Source organism: Nannospalax galili, unplaced genomic scaffold, assembly GCF_000622305.1.
Source record: "Nannospalax galili isolate Female #2095 unplaced genomic scaffold, S.galili_v1.0 scaffold995, whole genome shotgun sequence".
NCBI classification, from domain to species: Eukaryota; Metazoa; Chordata; class Mammalia; order Rodentia; family Spalacidae; genus Nannospalax; species Nannospalax galili.
Window position 1 is genome coordinate 2,851,552 of NW_008337291.1, and position 18,176 is coordinate 2,869,727.

The window sequence follows — 18,176 nt, forward strand, 5'->3', positions numbered from 1 at the left end:
AACTGGGGCCTCCTGACTATGGCAGGAACTATGTTGGTATTTATCATCTATCATGGCCCCCCCAAACCTCCTGGGGAGCTGGGGACAAACACAGAGTTCTAGGCCCCACCTCGTCACATACCTGCTTATTGAGAAGGCCTATTCCAGTCAATTGACTGTGTCCCATCTTGTCATATAACTGCATACAGAGCAGGCCTATTCCAGCAAACCAAAGAAAGTGGACTGGGGACTCCAGAGAGCTCAAGGATGACCTTAATAAGTTTGTCCCCAATTAAAGATCCAAGTAAACGTGGGGGTCCCCTGAGCTTCCACATGCTGATTCTAAAGCTATCCTAGCCCTTTGCCCTGTTACCACCTGCTAGCCCCACTCAACTCTCAGTCCTTGGGGACCTCCATAGCCATCGGACATCAGCAGGGAATTAAGTGAAGCTGGTAATTAAAGGTGCTGTGTGTGAAGGGGATGGAGATGGGATGGAAGATGGTGAGGAAGACCAAGCAGCTCCCTCCAGACCTCCCACAGATTGGTCACATAGGAAGGGGCCCTGTAGGCCTCTCCTACATGGACAGAACACCCTCTAATCAGCTCAGGCTCACCCCATCCTCCAGCCGCAGCTTTGATTTCTCTGGGTTTCTTTGTGCCTACACAAGAAATGGTTGTGTGCCTAACATTACTCTCTGTCCTCATTTAGTCATAATAGAAGTCATGTTCTCAATCTATTGTCACATTTATGATCGAGAAAGCCCTAATTCCCTGCAATAATCTTAAGTGACAATTCAAGGCTAAATGTGCTTTAATGTTTTGTAATGCTTCTCAAACAACATCTCGAAATTTTAATACAGCCCCTGAAATCACTAGTCTGAGTAAAAGAGGGAATGAACAACTTGAAATCAAAATGAAAATCTAGCAAATTGATATGGGGTTGAAATGATGAGGATCAGTAAGTTTCAGTGATGGAAGGGGGGTTGCTAGGGTGACCTCTGTCAATTGGTCAGTTGGCCTGGCCAATGGAGCAGCCATTTATCTCTGGAATGACTTCTGTTTTAACCTTTCCTGTGAATTAGCGAGTGGCCAGCTTGAAGCTTTTTAACCTGACTTTTTTGGGGGTGAGAAGGGTTGGATCAGGTTTAGGAGTATCAGATTTGCAGACCAAAGAGTTTTAGAGAAGGCTCACAGCAGGAGTGTAGAAGGAAGTCAGAGAGTACTGGGGCCCCACACTAGAGGGATGGCTCAGTGGTTAAGAGTGCATCCTGTTCTTGCAGAGGACCCAATTTAGGTTCCCAGCATCCACATGGGGCAGCTCACAAACACCTTTAACTCCAGCTCCAAAGTATCTAAAGTATCTTCTAAACTTTGTAGGCACTGCCCTCCCATGACAGGCGCATGTGCTTACAGGTGTGCACGCACACACACGCACTTGCACACACACACACACACAATCAGAAATAAAATAAATCTTTAAAAAATGCATGGGGGCAGAAGAAGCCCACCTCTTGCTTCCAGAGGTGGCTCTCCCCTCAGTCAACCAATTTTGGTCAATGCTTCCTCTAGACCAGCATACTCACTTCTTCCCTGTATCACCCTAAGTATCAGATGAGCACTGTAAGGGTCCCAATAAGCTAAGGGACTTTCATGTAGAGTAAGCGATCTGACCAGTGCTTGAATTCAAATCTAAATCCAACGTTTATGGCCTTAATATGCTTTTTTTTAAACAGGTGAGAACATGAACACAGTCCTCCACTACTACAAAGTATGTAGTTGAATTTCTCACATTTGGGGAAATCATAGGGGTCAACACATCCAGTTAAGCCTGGCTCTGGGAAAACCACCTTTGTGATCATGATATCTCCCCTCCCAGGTAAATATGACTGATTATTTTATTTTGAGACAGGGTCTTACTATGTAGCCCTAGCTGGTCTGGAACTTGCAGGATCTTCCTGCCTCTGCCTCCTGAGTACTTGCATTATAGGCATGTACCACACGCCTGACTCTTTAAATCATTTTTAAGTATTTAAATGTAAAAGGCTTTGGTCAAAAGAATTAATAACAATAACCTGGAGAAAAAATGCCTAGTTTAAATTGGAGAAAGCATTTACTATACATATGGCAATCATATGTCTAATATAGAAAGAGCTTTTAGGAATTAGTAGAAGGGGCTAATACCCTTCCATAGACAAAGCACATAAACAGAGAATACTAATAGCATGTAAAACATCAGCCTTACTAACATAAAAGACTACAGTTAAATCTCTACTTCCACTCCTCACAATAGCAATGATTTTTTTTAAAGACTGGTAAGGTGCAATATTAATGAGATTAGGGGTGAAGTGAAAGAGAAGTATTTCCACTCACCATTTACAAATAAAGCCCGCTCAGCCTCCTGGAGACAACTTTGTAATGGCCTCCAAAACCCACAGGTGCATGCTATTTGCCACAGAACTCCATCTCTGGGACACATTGCTGTAAAAATCTACTTGAATGTGCAAATATTTCAGTACAAAGAAGTTTGCTGCCAGGAAAAATTAATACAACTCAAATATCTATCACCAAAGGGTACTTAATCATTAGAGTATATCCCACATAGCTGTTAAACCAATGAGCCAGCTCTATGTTCACTGAAATAGGACCCCAGGCTACACTGCATTGTTAAGTTTAAAAAAAAAAAAAGGAATCCACAAAACCTGTGCATCATTTGACTGTACTATTAGAAAAAGTGAAGATGACTGGATAGATGGCTCAGTGGGTTCAGACACCTGCTCCCCCACCTGATGACCTGAGGTGGATCCCTGGGACCTGCAGGGTAGAAGAAATTGATTCTGACAAGTTGTCCTCTACATCCATACCCACATCCAACTACACACGTATTCACATATACAAACACACAAAATAATAACAAATGTGATTTAAAATTTTTAAAAAGAGAAACTAAAGAACTGTGCCTATGGATGGGTGTGTTTCTGCTATGCATTTGGTTTTTGTTTACAGAAGCCTCTGGAGAAAAGGAAATCAGTTCAGCCTCAGACGTCACTGGAGGATGGAATTTGGAGAGAAAGAACTTCTATGTAACTTTCATCTGCTTGAATTTTCTTCAGAACAGTGCATTGATCAAACCAGAGCATCTTCTGTGAATTGGTGAGAGAGATCCAGACTTATACACTGAGCCGTGGCAGTAGGCAGAGAAGCCCCTTTCTTGCCTTCCCCAGGACTCCCCTCCCATGATGGACTGCACCTTGAACTGTGAGCCAGAATGAACCCTTTCTCCCTTAAGTTACTTTTGTTAGGTATTTTATCAAATAATAGGGAAACTAGGACAGAAATCTACATGTATAAGATCACGTGATTTATCACAAAGTAACATATCAGAGAAGAAAGGAAAGAGAACTTTGATATATGGTGCTTTATCAGTTAGATCACCAAAATAGCAGAAATCAATCTGTACCTAATCTGGAAACATGTAAAACCCAGCTCTAGAAAGAATGCAGGTCTCAGTGTGGAACACAGCTCTTTGCTTTGGAATACACAATGATTTCTTTGTAGGGACTGATTAAATCATGCCCTGGTTAAAACTCTGAGGTCAGAAAATTAAAAATGCTTCTCCCACATTACCAAAGAAAAATCAATCAAGCCTCAGGCACGTGGATAAGGGTGAGTCAAAGGAGTAGACATCAGGCTGGATAGAGATGCACTGGTCAAAGGAAGGCTCTGAGACAGCAATTGATTGGGGTCTAGAGAGGAAGGCAAGCTGAGGAAAGGAGTGAGATGTCTGGGTCTGTCTCAAGCTTCTATAATTTAACATGCTGCCTTGGGAGCATCAACCGAGGATATCACGGTGTTGGGTGGATGAGTACAGCATAAAGGTCACCATGAGCAGGATGAGCTGCAGAGCAAAGCGTAGCACACATTGAGCTCAAGCATACTAACTTCGTTTCCCAATGCCCCTGGGTGATACCTATGTAGCTGAGGAGCTCATGGGGCACCAGAGTTCATTTCATACAATAATGCCTCAAATTAAATATCTCTCTGATTGTTCTTGTGGAAGGGAAATGGGAGATGTTTACTATATGTAGAACCTCACAGAAGGAAATCACTTCAGAACATATATAAGTCAATTTCAATCATTTGTGTGTGAGTACACGTGTAGAGTCCAGGGGACCTCAGATGTCATTCCTCAGGACACTATCTTGTTTTGTATTTATTTATTTTTATGTCTATGAGTGTTTTGCCTGCATATATGTAAGTACACCAGTGCGTGCAATGTCCACAGAGGCCAGAAGAAGCCATTAGATCCCCTGGAACTGGAGTTACTGTTTTTAGCCACCATGTGAGTACTGGGAACTGAATCCTGGTCCTCTGCAAAAGCAGCAAGTCTTAACTGATGAGCCAACTCTCCAGATCCCCACCTTGTTTGAGAGACAAGGTCTCTCACTGGTCAGGAAGCCACCAAGAAGCCTAGATAGACCGGCCAATGAGCCTCAGAGATCTGCCTGTCTCTATTCCCCCAGTGCTGGGAGACAAGCACCTGCCACCACACCTGGACATTTTTATGTGGGTTCAGGGAACTGAATTCAAGTCGTTATGCTTGCACAGCAAGCACTTAACTGTGTCATCTCCACAGCACCCAGTTTTGATCATTCTCATTGTATAATTGAAGACCTAGATGCTGAGGTTACAGGGCTCTGAGCATTCTCCAGGTAGAAAGACATTATCAGATAAGTCTCCTGGAGGGCACATGCTTTGGCCCATATTTTGGAAGAAGCTCTTGTTTTGCAAACAGACTGGTAGGCCTCTATATCACCTTAGAACAGTTTCTTAGGAGATAATTGGCCATAACACCAAGCACAAGAGTCTCATGAAAACACTTAGCTGGATCAGGCTGAGACACAAATGTTTAGTCTCTCCAGTGTTCAGGGACTTACTGATTTCTCACCTGAACTTGCACTTGCTCTGTCACTTGAAAATGAAAACTGAACCAAGTGATAGATAGTTTTCACAGGACAGTGATAGGAAAGAGAGCATTCTGTGAGCTGCTTGCAGCTCACCAACTTGGCCATGAATCTTCACCATCTGGCCTGGCTAGGCTTCTTTAGATTGGGCCAAGTAAAAGATGTCTGATCTAGAACAGTCTTTCTGCAGTTCTTAAAGTTGCCAAGAAAAAGGGAAGAAGAAAATAAGGAAGGGAGGGAGGGAAAGAAGAGAGAAAAGAAAAGCAGAGGCGAGCAAAGGGGAGGGCTGGGGTGATCACTCAGTCACCCGAGTGATGAGTTTGAGCCCCAGCACCCACATACAAACCTGAGCATGGCGAGGTGAGCTTGTAATCACAGCACTGAGGAGGCAGAAACAGGAGGATGTGGGAGTTGGGGGGCTCGCTAGCTAGACAGCCTAGCCTAATTGGCAAACTCTGGGTCCCAGTTAGAGCCCTGTCTCAAAATTCAAGTGGATGGCGCCTATGGACTGACAATTGAGGTTGACCTCTGGCCTCCACATGAGTGCACATGCAAAAAATTTTTTGAAAGTCCTATAATGCAGGTGTCTGTGGTAAGCTGGAAGTGGCAGGTACTCTGGCCCCCTAATCTTAGGAAAGAAGAGGGGAGAGAACGAATGGAAAAGAAGGTGAAGGAAGAGGAGGGGAGGGGAGAGGGAAAAAAGGGGAGGGAGAGTGAGGGAGAGGGAAAGAGAGAGGAAGGGGAGGGAGGAGAGGAGATTTAGAAGGCTTCAGAATCCTACAGCCTATCTATGATAAGGGAACCACGTGGCTCACTGCTCCACAGGAGACTGCATTTCTACTCCCTGGAAATCAGATATCCGCAAGGATTCTGGTCAAAGGAATGAAGACAGGAGTGAGGGCACCTTCAGCAGTCCCAGCCCCGGAAATGCCCACACCTATCACTCTGTCCCCTTCCTCTGTCCTGATTCCTATGGCTCAGTGGCTTTGTATTAGAGTTCTAAGGTGAAAGAGTCTGAGATGTCTCAAGAACTCCACACTTGGAATTTCATAGGAGCGTAGGAGGGAGGAGGAATCATCCAGCAAGCCATCACATACAGTAACTGTGGTGTTGTCTAGGCAGTTAGTGTTGTCTTAGTTGATGCAGAATGTTCCAGTGTGAGGACTACTTGTAGGAATCTTGGATGATTTGATAGCTGTACTGTAGAATCCCAGGCCATTCTGCACCAGTTAGCACTGAATAGAAGAAAAGACCAAGCTACAGAAAGCACGGAAATGCCTACAGTCACCATGTGGACCTGTCAGTTGGCAGCAACTGATTTAGCAGACCAAATGAGGTTGACAGGTACCTAGAGAGGTACTGTATTAGTTACTTTTCTTGTTGTTGTGACCAAATATCTGACAAAAACAACTTAAGAGAAGAATGGTTTATTTTGGCTCACAGTTTGAGGATACAGTCAACCATCACAGGGAAGGCAAGGCGGCAAGAGTTCTAGAGAGATGGTCATGTGGCATCCACTGTCAGGAAGCAGAGAGAGATGAATGCTGGTGCTCAGCTCACTTTCTCTTTTTTATTCAGTCTAGGACTCCAGTCCAGGAGATGGTGTAGTCCACATTTAGGAAGAGCCTTCACACAGCATATCAACGAACCTATTCAAGAGACTTCCAAAATAACATAGACTATTGCCACAGCTCTCGATTACCTCCCAGAACTTGAAGGTAAGACCCTATTGCTGAGGACAGAGCATACTTCAGGCACAGGACTTGGAGCCATGGAGCTGGAATTGACTTGGAAGTCACCTCCCTGAAGACTAGCTCTCATAGTTCTGGAGGATACTATGCAAACTGCTAAGGGAGAAATCACTCAATGGTCCAACCCCAACTTTAGAGCTTAATAAGCACAACAAAACCCAGCACAACAAACTATAGCAGTGTAGTAGTGGAACTTTTATCTTGGGGGTAATCAACAGCTGTCTAATTTGACTTAAAGCTTTCTCAGTGGGAGAGAACTCATGTGTAGCATTGTAAACATAGCAAATACACATGGGTGGAAAGGTCATAGATCCTAGAGAAAACCCTATCTCTGTCATATCCCTAGACAAATGTAATTTCTTACTGTATGCTAAATATGGATTCTTACAGACAAGCATACCATTCACCGCTCATCAAAGAAGCTTCTTTTTGCAACAAATGGAGACTATTACAGAGTTCCACAACTGGTCACACACAGAGAATAAGTGTCTGAAAGATGCCCAGCCTTAAGTGACATATCTACAATGAAACCTCTACATCTAAGGCTCCAGGGACATAGGGAAATGGGGTAGAAAGAATACTAATGTATCCCTCAACTCTCACCAGCGAAGAATCCTCATGCAACAGAGTGTGATGCACACAGAAGGCCACAACTGGCCAAAGTGTAGAGAATAAGAGACTGCACCACGTGCGTCCCTGGATAGGACTCCTATATCAGACCTCACCCACTCATAGCTCAGGAACCATTGAGGAGGAAGTGGTGGAAAGATTATAAGAGCCAGGGTTGGTACATTATCATAAGGATACAGAGGCTTCTAAGCCTCTGGGAACTTGCTCATATGATCTTACAGCAATGGCATCAGCATGCATAAGACCCACGCAAACTCAATGAGACAAAAACCCAGCATAAAACTTGGGAAATGGGCATTAGGTCCCACCCTTAGCCAAATAACTATTGGCAACTGATTACTGCTGGGTGAGGGAGAGTTGGTCTTCTTTAAAGGAGTTACTCTAGATAGGCTGACTAGACTCCAGTGGGTGAACTTGCACTGAAGGACATCTAGGTACACAAACTTGACTCTATAGCCTTAACATATAAGCCAGAATGCATGAAATCCTGTGGGGGGGGGGATAAGGAGGGGACTGTGGATGGGGAGGGGGTATAAAGATGATTAAGATGTTCTGTATGAAATGCAGGACTGGAAAGATTACTCAGTAGTTAAGAGCACTGGCTGTTCTTGCCGAGGTCCCGGGTTCAAATTCCAGCACCCACATGGCAGCTAACGATTGTCTGTAACTCCAGTTAGAGGATCCGACACCCTTTTCTGTCCTCCATGGGTACTGCATGACACTGGCGCACTAACACACATGCAGGGAATACACTCATACACATAAATATTTTTTTTAATTTTAAAAAAGATGTTTTGTATGAAATGCACAAAAGTTCAATAAAAATATACACAAAATAGAACTCCCCTAATGCCCATGGAGGACAGAAGAACGAGTCAGATCCCCTGGAACTGGAGTTACAGACAGTTGTTAGCTGCCACGTGGGTGCTGGGATTCGAACCCCAGCCCTCTGCAAGAATGGCCAGGGCCCAGAGATTTGTTCTCTAGTGACTCTACATCCTGTTAAGTGTCACAAGTAGAAACTATCACAAGTAGAAGCATTCAACTAAACTGTCACAGACTCAATAAGAATGTCTTGCAGAAGCCAAGGAAGAATTGTCAGGCAAGGGGGGCTTTAAACCAAGTTGTAGGCACCAGGTAAAAAAGTGGGTGTGGGGGGTGGGGATCCCTGAAGAAAAAGGGAACAAGGTTTGCATTCAAGTACAACCAGAAAATCAGTCTCTCTGGAGTGGAGCCAGGGGAATGCTAGAGAGAGACCCTAGAACAAGACCACCAAGGATGAGCCTCCAAGCTCAAGCTGAAGACTGTGATCCTTCCTCCCCCTCTCAGAGTAGTGGGCAGGGAAGACTGGGACCTAGCTGGTTTGTTTTGAGTGTGTCAGAGACAAAAGAGAAGAGATGATACACGAGTGGAGGGTAGCAACAGAATCCTAGAATCCAGCCAGGAGACTCTGACCAAAAATGAGAGGAGGAAGCTAAACACATAAGCTCAGAGCTCTCCAGCCTCTAGCATCAGAAGCTCCCCCTGCTGGAGAGAGGATGCAGGGACCACTGGCATCCCTGCCTGAAAGCAGTGTCAAAGTGATTATAAACACAGATGGGGGGTGGGGGCTGGGGGCGCTCCTCTAACTCTCAGAATGCCAAGACATTTTCCATTTTTTCCTGTTGCATCCTATAGTCCCAGTATGCCCTCACCCATGCCCTAATTGAATTTCTTGAGATAAAATTCACAGTCCAGGAAATTAAAATAAAAGAAATTGAAAGTACTATAATAATTGAATTGATAGACTTCTCAAACTAAAAACGTGTATTTAGAGCTTAGAATATGAATTTGAAATTCTGTGTACTATAATTTTTGAAAATTGTTTACTGACAAAACTGTACTACCAAGCTTCAACAATAATGTGAAATTTGTCACTGTTCTTATAATGTGAGTTTGCCACTCCCTTTCCAATTCCTCCATTGATACAAAGTCTTTCAATGTAGTCATGGTACTTCTTAAAGCAATGCTAATAAAATATTAAAAACAATATTGATGGGGCTGGGGATGTGGCTCAGTTGGTAGAGCACTTGCCTAGTATGTATGACATCCTGGGTTCTATCCCCAGCACCACATAAACTGGTGTGGCAGTGCATTCCTGTAATCCTAGCACTGGGGAGGCAGGAGGATCAGGAGTTCAAAGTTATAACCAGCTACATAGAGAGTTTGAGGCCAGCTTGGGACACACACACACACACACACACACACACATACACAGATACACACACACACACACACACACGAGAGAGAGACACACACACAGACACAGAGACAGAGAGACAGAGAGAGGAGAGAGACAGAGACAGAAACAGAGAGACAGAGACAGAGACAGAGAGAGGGAGGGCTTTGACTAAAATCCAGTTGTCTCAGCGTTCAATCCCAGCACCAGAGAGACTAAGGCAGGACTTAGAGCTCAGAGCCAGACTGGCCTACAAAGCAAAAATACTATCTCAAAAGACAAAACCAAACAAAAGCTTTCCTAAGAAAGAACAGCAAAAACAAAAGTCAAGTGACAAGCTTTTAAAGAATCACAAGAACACTGATTTAGGAAGTTTGAGTCTAAGTACACTCTTCTTCCTCAGCCCATGGTAGTATGCAAAGCGTATCACTCCAGTTTCCATGTCCCACCTGCAACAACTGAGCTGATACCATCATCTCAAAGTACTGCCTGGGCAATAATACTCAGGGTACTACCAGGTGTGCAGTGATGTTCAAGAAGCAGCTGCCCCTAGCATTCTGACCAGGACTGAGGAAAAGCAACAACCCAACAAGAGCACAGGGGGTTCAATAGGCAATGAAGACAAATGAGCCTGCCTTCTCCCTTCTCCCCATTCCTGTTAGTGCACATCTGAGCTCAGAGGGTCATAGGGCCTGTACTTCCCATCTGCCGTTATGTGCTCTCCCTCAGCTGGTTTCAAATCAAACGCCCATTCTAATAAAACTTAAAATGTCACTCGCTGGAAGCCATGCTCTCTCACCAACTAATCACCAGTGCTCTTAGCACATCTTGTTTATCTTTTCCTTTTTTATATATATGCGTTGTGTGTGTGTGTATATGATGTGTGTGTTTGGTATGTGTGAGTGTGGTCTGTATGTGAGTGTGGTGTATGTATCTGTAGTGTATATGTATGTTTATGTGTGTGGTATGTGTATAGTAGGTATGGTTTATATGTGTATGGTGTATGTGTGTGTTATGTTTGTGTGTTATATGTGCAAGTGGTATATGTATGTATATCTGTATAGTGTATGCATATGTGGTATATGTATATGTAGTGTATGTGTGTGGCATATATTTGTGTGGCATACGTGTGTGTGTGGTATATGTGTGTGTGATATGTGTAATGTGGTACGTGTGGTATATGTGTGTATATTAGAGTATGTGATATATATGTGTGGTGTATATGAGTGTGGCATATATGAATGTGGCATATATGCTTGTGGTATATGTTTGTGTGGTATATGTATGTGGTATGTATATGGTGTATATGTGCTGGGTGTGTTGGATATGTGTGTATGGTGTATGTGTGTCTATGTGGTATATATATGTGGTGTATGTATGCATGGTGTGTATGTGTGATGTATGTGTGCATATGATGCATATGTGTGTGTGGTATATGTGTGGTATATATTTATATGCTATATGTGTATGGTGTGTGTGGTGGTTATGTGTGTGAGTGTATATGTTGTATGTGTATCTATGTGGTATAGGTATGTGCTGTATGTGTGTGGGGTGTATATGTGGGTGATGCATGTGTGCATGTGTGCTTTGTGTGTGTGTGTATATGTGTGGTATATGTGCCAGTGTGTACTCATGGAGTCCAGAGGAGGACATCAAGTGTCCTGCTCCATCACATTCCACCTTATTCCCTTGAGACATGAGCCTAAAGCCAAGCTAGAGATCAGCAACCCCAGAGATCTTCCAGTCTCTGTCCCTCATAGTACTGGGGTTACAGGTCCCGCACCTGGCTTTTTATGTGGTGCTGGGGATTTGCACTCCAGTCCTCGTGCTTGTGCAGCAGGCGCTCTTAAGCCCTGAGCCATCTCCCCAGTTCCTATTTATTTCTCTTGCAGGCCCATTTGGCCTTGTGACACTGGTAAGAGATCATTCAGGGGAAGGCAGCTCTGTAGCAAGGTCCTTAGCAATGCGCTACTTCATGCCAGGAAAATGCCATCCGAATGCTCACTGATTCAGCCCGCCATGCTCCTGCCAGCCCAGCTTTGCAGCAGGGGAGCTAATGGTTGCTTAAAGGTGAGCTGACCTCAGATTCTCACTCAGCCACAGCAGGGACCCCAGGGTGGTGGAAATGAATACACACTGTCTTCTCGTGCTCTGCCAGTGTCTGGGATGCACGTGGCTGCTTTTGCTGTTCTGCAGTTTCAAGGCATGACAGCATGTGTGTACCTGCTTAGCAATGGCCAGCATGTGAGCATGCCAGCCTGAGACAGGGCTGCTCAGCAGGCCAGTCTTTGAACCGTAAACAGCCATTTGACAGATGACAGGATTTGCTAGAGCTGAGTCAGAAAGAAAACGGTGGGACTGAGACCTCCAGAGGAGGATCCTTGAAGCACAGAGCTGACAAGATTAGGCCTGGAAATGACAAGAAGCTGGGGGACACCTGTTCAGAAGACACGTGTGGAGGGTGGGCTTTCCTTTTGTGACAGTTGGGAATTGTGTGCAGACTGAATTTGTTCAACCGTCTACCTATTCTGCCTGGAGCCTCCAGCAGACCCAACTCTGCTGCCCACACTCTCAGAAATTGATTTTGAGGCTGGGTTGGCTGTTTGAGTCTTTCTATCGGTGTTATTTTCTTTTGTAGCACAATGACAACAAGCTAAAACCCAAACTGAACAAATCTGTCATTGTCAGCAAATAACTTGGACTTTTAAAAATGACCGGGGTCAGCGTGGGGTGGGGTGGGGTGGGAGATTTAATTGCATAGCCCTGTATATGATTTTCCCCTCACTGGAGGTTTCATTACAGGCCTGAAACCAGAGACTTGCTCTATACCTCTTGCCTTCTCTTCCAGCTATTTCTGGGTTTTAATAATTATTCATTAATTGCACGCCATGATAAGATCCTCACTGTTTTGAAACATTCTCCCTCTGGCCTCCATACTATTAAAGACCCTGATTGCCTGCCAACAGCGTAAAATTAAAAATCAAAGCACTACCTCGGAAAGGTTTAATACGTGCTATATTGAAAGAGGGTTTTTTTTTCAGCTTATAGCCATTTTATAACATCAGCAGCTGAGGGGGGAGTTGCACTCCAGGTTGAAATTGTTCTCTTTTGAAGCATAAGTCAACAGGACCTGCACCAGGGGAATTTTTCTCACAGCTGTTATCTCCTTTGGATGAGCAACTTGTTCCCCACCAGATAAAATTTGCCTCTTGCTGATGTCAGGCCTCAAGGATAACTTCAAAATGCAGGAGGGAACCTCCCTCAAGGTTCCCTGAATTACAAACAAGGGTCAGCTGAGACAGGTGAATCCCAATCAGATGGGCCCCTGAGGCCACTGGATACAAACTCCCTGATGGTTTCCTGCAAAGCCTGGTGACCCCACCTCCTCCTCCTTCTTACTCTGGACTTCATATTCCAGTAAGAGACTGACTTTGTCAGCCCAATAAACTTTCCATAGGGTAGGATAAATGAATTAATGAGAGAATAAATACAGGAGCTTGGCCAAGGACAGGAAAAGGACAAGCTAGAATCTTAAAAAAAAAAAAAAAAAAAGACAAAAACAACTAACATCTTGCAAATTTTGCAATTAGTGTCACCCACTGAAAAACACAGCCGGGAGCAAGCTAATACTTGAGATACAAAATGATATGCAAATTATCTTCTCATGTGGCTGTTCCCTGCTTCCTTCTCACCATGGATGCACTCGAGCCGCATCACCCCCAGACAATAAGTTTCTCAGACTAAAGTGTTTGGGGGCGGGGCAAATGGCTCAGTGGGTAAAGGTTCTTGCAGACAAGCCTGATGACCTGAGTTCAACAGCCGGAACACACATCCACATGATACAAGGAGAAAGCTGACTCTGGAACGTTGTCTTCTGACTTTCACAAGTACTCTGTGGCGTACACACACACACACACACACACACACACACACACAGAGTAGATACATGATAGATGATTGATAGATAATAGATAGATGATCAATGATGATAGATGATAGATAGATGATAGATAGATAGGTAGATAGATAGATAGATAGATAGATAGATAGATAGATAGATAGATAGATGATAGATGATTGATTGATAGGAAAATTTTTTTTAAAAGTCAGGACAAGAGCTAAATATGCTGAGTTATCTTCCTACTAATGGAGTGGTAAAGTCCCCTGTCCTTGGAGCACTCCTTGTATTTACCACCACCCTTTGGCAATAGGAGCTTCCAGAAAGTTGAGGCTTGCAAAAAAAGTTAGCATGGGGCCTGGGGGGATGGCTTGATGGGTAAAGGTGCTTACTATAAAACCTGATGACTGACTCCTAAGGGTTGTCCCATGACCTCTACACAGACTCTGTGGCACATGTGTATGCACACATATACACATGCTAAAAATAAAAGATAAACTGTTAAGCATGATCATTTTGATTGACAGTGAAGAAAGGCAGGATGACAGGCAGGTTCCATCTTCCTAAGAAAAGGAGATGAACAAGGAAATTGGGCTAGAACCAAGTCTATTTTATTGTATTTGAGTTGTTGAACTGTTTGTTGTTCCTTTGAATAATAAAACCCCAGTTTCTGGCACCTGAACCCCCTGTAGTCTGGCCCCATACAACTTTCCACTAGTCACATGAATCCTCTCCCAGAAATAGAGCTCTCTTAACTACCAGTGAGCATGCCCAGGCCTCTGCTCTCTGCCTTTTTAGCAATTACTCTAAAATTTGCCCTTGCTTCAAAGTTAAGCTCAAGTCTTGCCTCCTCAAAGTTACTTTCTCAGGGATGGTCAGAATTAACCCCTTCCTAATATGTAATTGCACTTCCTGCCTAGACTTCTTGTTTAGCACTTTTCCCACCTGGTGGTAATCAGAATTCTCCAGGTAAATTTCCAGTACTCTGCAGACAAAGCCTACATGTCAGGAACTCCTTGTGCCCCTCACACTGAACAGTATCACCACTCAGGTAGCATCTGCCAACTAAAAGTCTGCTATGAACCTCGTTATCATGTCTTTATTTTGGAGTTCTCTATTTTTTTATATTTTGTATGTGCACGTGTATGTAAGTGTTCATGTGTGTATGCACATATGCATGTGTATATGGAGACCAGATGTTACTGTCAGGTGTCTTCTTCAATCACTTCTCCACCTTAGGTTTTAGAGACTCTTACACTGAACCTGGAACTCCCCAATTCAGCTAGACAAGCTGGCCAGCAAGTCCAGTGGTCTTTCTGTCTCTGCCTTCCTGGCTCTGATATTGTAGTATGCATTGGAATGCTTAGCATTTTTACATGGGCTCTGAGGATTGAACTTGTTTCTTCATGCTTGCATGGCAAGCACTTTACTGAGCCATCTCCCGGCCCCTATTATAGAACTTTTGAGTGGCATACACATCCACATGAAGGTTGTCAAAGATGAGAAAATGGGGGTTTAATAAAACAGACACTTTGGGACTCTGTATATGGAGTCACATATATGGGAAACTAAATGTGCTCCATTCCAGTTGTCTATGGTGTCCACAAACCATTCCCAATCTCATTGACTTAAATAAAAACCCATTTTGACAAATGCCACAATTCTGTGAATGGACTGGCTGGCCTTGAGGGTTGGGGACTTTATCATTCCCATGAAGGTAGCTAAAAAAGAGCTGGAATGTTCAGATGACTCCCTCTCTCATCTTGCACCTTGGTGTAGATGATTGAAAGGCTCAGCCAGTGCAAGCATGGCAAGAAGAACATTGCCTCTTTATCTCCATGGAGTTCCAAAGACTCCCCTGTTTGTATATCCTGTCCACACGGCCTCTCTAACAGTGTGGCCAGGTGTTTAAACATCTTTTCAGGACTTTCAAAAGGGCACATACATGGAAAGCATCATGACCTCTTAAGGTTTAAGTCCAAGGATGATGCAGGTCATTTCTGCTGCATTCTATTGGTTAAAAGGTGTCAACAGTTGAGCCCAGATATGTAAGAGAGTTAACTATTTAGCAGCATGAAAACAGGGAGCCAGGGCTATAGTATGAAAATATCCATGATTACATTACCAAGATTCATCACTGAGGAATTCATTAAATTTCAATTAGAAGTTCATGAAAACATATGAATTTTAAAATTTGTATCCAAGAACGTTTATGTGAGAGTGCGTGTGGAGAGCTATGGGTACTTCCTGCAATGTTAGCCCAGCAGAAGGGCTATGTGAGTTTGGGCATCACTTAGGCAGTCTAGCCTGAAGTCAAACACCCAAGTGTGATCTGGGGCCAGGTGTCCCAGGAAGGATTGGGAGCAAGGCAATAGGGAGAGCCCCAGCTTGTGATTGAGCTCACTATGCTAAAACTCACCCCATCAGGAGCATACAAGGTCCCTCTGACTATCATCATGGCAGGCCTCTGGCTTTCTTGTGGCCCCTGAATTAAAACAAGTTCTGGCGCAATAAGCAGAGGACTTTATTCTGAGGCTCTAGACAACCCAAGCTGTGCATTTTCTTGGCTGTGACTCTACCAGCTTCCATTATCACACTGACAGCTCCAAAGCTAGTCCTTGAGGGCCAACTCCATCAAAGCCACCTTTACAAGTTCTTAGCTTCATTTCTATTGCTGTGATAAAATACTCTGACAAAAAACAACTTAAGAAAGAAAGAGCTTCTTTGGTTTACAATTTCAGGTTAGAGTACATCATAGGAAGGAAGTCAAGGAAGGAACTTGAGGCAGCTAGTCACAGCCCTTCTAAGGCAGTAGAGAGAGAATAAATGCACATGCACGTATGCTCACTTGTTTGCTTATGCTCAACTCAGTTTTTCCATTCTTCTATAGCTCAGGGCCCCCTGCCTAGGGAATAGCACCACCCACAGTGGGCTGGGTCTTCCACATCAGGTATGCTCATAGGCCAACCCAATGGAGACAGTCCCTCATTGAGACACTCTTCCCAAGTGATTCTGGGTTGTGTCAAGTTGGCAAAGCTAACCACCATATAAGAGAAAGAAATGCTCACCATTAACAAGGACAGAAAGCACTCCTTCCTATTTATCTATACCATCCCTAAAGCACAAGGTCTCCCATGAGTTGTTTCCTCTGAGGACCCCCTCGTGAAGGCCTAAAACTATATCTCATTTCAATAACTTCTCACTGCCATCCACTCCAGAAGACCTTACAACCCGCAAGGAGGTGAACGTCCACCACAGCCTTGTTCCTACCCTTCCCAACCTAGCATTCCCCACTTTTTTACTTTTTCCATGTTCATGTATGTGTGCTATGTATGTGTTATATGTATTTTACATGTGTGTGGGGTGCACAAACGTGTATGTGTCTGTGCATGTGGAGGCCAAAAGTTGTCACTGAGAATCATCCTTGATCACCCTTCCACTTTGTTCATTGAAGCAAGGCTTCTCAGTCAAACCCAGAGTTTCCCAATATGGCTAGTTTTGCTAGCTTCCTTGCTCTGGGGATCCCTTGTCTCTGCCTTCTGGGGCTGGAATTACAGGCTGGCTGTATGCTCATCAATTTGGAGATCCAAACTTCAGTCCTCAGCGTCACACTGCAAGTGCTTTAAGTGTTGAACCCTCGCCCAAACCCCTCCATTTCCTGATTCTACCTCCCAGAGCTCTGTCTCCTTGAGCTGATAAAGTTTGTCTTGCCCTCCCCACCTGTGCCAAACAGCCCCTTCTTCCAAATAAACCTCTGTCTGTGCTATGTGACACTAACCCTGTGCTCCCCTGTCCCTGTCAGCTTGGAACTCTCATGTGATCTAAGTGCTTTCCCAGGAACCACACATGATTTTTATGTCTTACAGTGGTTAGAGATTTGCTATAACTGGGTAAAATATTCTACATGTTTATTTCAATTTATCCTCACCATATGTCTAATGATAAACTATATTTGGGGTTGGTTATAACCCAGAGGTAGAACTTTTACCTACCATGCACAAGATTCTGGGTTCAACCCCAATGCCACATACACACATACACACATACATAATAAATCATATCTTAAAATTCATTTTACAAGTAAAAAAAACTGAAGCACAGTACAGAAAGCGTGATGATTAATCTTTATTGTCACATTGTCACCTTGACTGGATTTAAAATCCCCTAGGAGACAAAACTCTGGGCATGCACACCCAGGAGCTGGGGTCTCAGGCTGAACAAAATGAGAAGCTTCATCTCTCTGCTTCCCGACCGTGGGTGCAATGTGAGCTGCTGCCTACTGACACGTTCCTGATACCATACACCCCTCCACGATGTGTCATCAAACTCTGAGTCTAAATAAACCCCTCTGTCCTTAAGTTGTTTGTATCAGTTATTGTGTCACAGAAAAGTAACTAATACAAAGAGGTTCATTAATTTATGCTAATTTTGTTAATAATTAGTTATGTTAATATCGTGCATTTAACAAGACTACCCCTTTCTTTGGGAGACTAGGACATTCCCGACTCTGCATTATGTCATCATCTTTATGTTGCAGCAGTTTAGCCAGACTCCCGAGGAACCCAGTGGAGGAAGCAGCAGGTTTCAGACAACACCTTCCTTTTTGCTTATTCCTCCTCCAGTCGTCCCTCCACCCCCTACCCAGGCTCCCAGCTGCTCAAAGTTAGCCTTGGAGTTCCCTGGCAAGGAGGCCACCATGACTGGTCAGCCTGCCACGGCTTCAGCTGGCAAGTCTACT

General features: G+C 44.0%; 1 protein-coding gene and 1 pseudogene across 1 annotated transcript in view; both read right to left on the minus strand.

Annotated features, from left to right (window-relative positions):
* Gpr39 (G protein-coupled receptor 39) overlaps positions 1-18,176 on the minus strand; it is a 227,421-nt gene that overhangs the window by 24,348 nt on the left and 184,897 nt on the right. The gene's annotated exons all lie outside the window — the stretch shown is intronic.
* LOC115070235 lies at positions 1,713-1,864 on the minus strand (annotated as a pseudogene).